Source organism: Odocoileus virginianus, chromosome 3 (genome assembly GCF_023699985.2).
Source record: "Odocoileus virginianus isolate 20LAN1187 ecotype Illinois chromosome 3, Ovbor_1.2, whole genome shotgun sequence".
NCBI classification, from domain to species: Eukaryota; Metazoa; Chordata; class Mammalia; order Artiodactyla; family Cervidae; genus Odocoileus; species Odocoileus virginianus.
Window position 1 is genome coordinate 36,567,489 of NC_069676.1, and position 2,166 is coordinate 36,569,654.

A 2,166-nucleotide genomic window follows, 5' to 3' on the forward strand; every position below is an offset into this window, starting at 1 on the left:
CAGGGACTGTCGCTATACCCCTCTGGGAAATGTAGTTCACGCGAGAACCCAAGGATTCTGGGACGTGTAGTTCGCTGCCCTTGTCTGCGAGGAGAGGCCCCTCTTTTTTGAGCTGCTCACTCGCCCAGACCCAGACCCCGTTCGTCGTCGCGCTCTATGGGCTGCTGACTCCTGGGTTCTGAGTTCTTCTGAGAGGAAACGGACGTTCATCGAGGACAGTGTCTTGTAGCTCTGCATCTGTGTAAATGATAGTCAGGTCAAGTAGACCACCGTCAAGAACAAACCTATTTAATTAGCTGTAAGGGAATTAATGTCTAGGCTGCAATTTCCACTGTTCTCCTGAGCAAGGAAGGTCCTCTTCTCTTTTAATTCTCTTCAAATAGCCCTCTTCCCAGTCACTAGAGGACTCTTGTCCTCATGCAGTGCCCAATGGTGTTAAACTCTCTGGAGTGCCACAATCTAGGAATACTGAAATGAGTCTTTTCTAGGAAGACTTCTTCCCTGATTACTGAAAGACCCTACATATGGGGTTTCCCTGTCTTCAGTCATGTTTCTCTTAAAAATGGGGTTTACAGGTCCTAAGCGGGAGAAGGCGATGGCACCCCACTCCAGTACTCTTGCCTGGAAAATCCCATGGACGGAGGAGCCTGGTAGGCTGCAGTCCATGGGGTCCCTAAGAGTCGGACATGACTGAACGACTTCACTTTCACTTTTCACTTTCATGCATTGGAGGAGGAAATGGCAACCCACTCCAGTGTTCTTGCCTGGAGAATCCTAGGGACGGAGGAACCTGGTGGGCTGCCGTCTATGCGGTTGCACAGAGTCGGACACAACTGAAGTGACTTAGCAGCAACAGCAGCAGGCCCTAAGCAGGCTCTGGAACCAGATACTTCAACAGTTTGGTAGTGGTGGTAATTCAATAGTGCCTTCTCATCTAGTCGGGGCTTCCCTGATACCTCAGTTGGTAAAGAATCCACCTGCAATTCAGGAGACCCTAGTTCAATTCTTAGGTCAGGAAGATCTACTGGAGAAGGGAATAGGCTACCCACTCCAGTATTCTTGGGCTTCTCTTGTGGCTCAGCTAGTAAAGAATCCACCTGCAATGTGGGAAACCTGGATTTGATCCAGTTGGGAAGATCCCCTGGAGAAGGGAAAGGCTACCCACTCCAGTATTCTGGCCTGGAGAATTCCATGGACTGTATAGTCCATGGGGTCACAAAGAGTCGGATATGACTGGGCAGCTTTCACCTCACTTCACTTTTCATCTAGCCAACAAACTGTCGAATAACGCGCTGCTTTTGAGAAAGAGTGAATGGCAAGAACAAAACAATGAGGGCTCTGATAAAGACGATATTGAGTGCTTAAAATGGCACATACCCACTTTTTTTTTTAAAAGCAAGCATTGTTCTTCTGCAAGAGATGATGTGAAAAATATTTCTAAATGTATGCCAACCAGAGAACCATAATGAGCTTACTCATTGATGTCAACTTTGTTTTCAGCTCTGCTCAATATTCATCTACAGGAGAGGATGTTAAATGTCAGACCTGTCTTTTTTTTTTTTTTTTTATAACACTCACCAAGCTGTAAACTCAATTGTGACACAGTTTACCTGGAGATACCATGGACAGAGGAGCCTGGAAGGCTACAGTCCATGGAGTCACAAAGAGTCTGTAGAGTACATCATGAGAAATGCTGGGCTGGATGAAGCACAAGCTGGAATCAAGATTGCTGGGAGAAATATCAATAACCTCAGATACACAGATGACTCTATGCTTATGGCAGAAAGTGAAGAGGAACCAAAGAACCTCTTGATGAATGTGGAAGAGGAGGGTGAAAAGATGGCTTAAAACTCAGCATTCAAAAAACTAAGACCATGATATCCAGTGCCATTACTCCATGGCAAATAGATGGAGAAACAATGAAAACACTGACAGACTTTATTTTCTTGGGCTCCAGAATCACTGCAGATGGTGACTGCAGCCATGAAATTAAAAGACGCTTGCTCCTTGGAAGAAAAGCTAGGACCAACCTAGACAGCATATTAAAAAGCAGAGACATTACTTTGCCAACAAAGTTCTGTCTAGTCAAAGCTATGGTTTTTCCAGTAGTCATGTATGGAAGTGAGAGTTGGACTATAAAGAAAGATGAGTGCCAAAGAATTGATG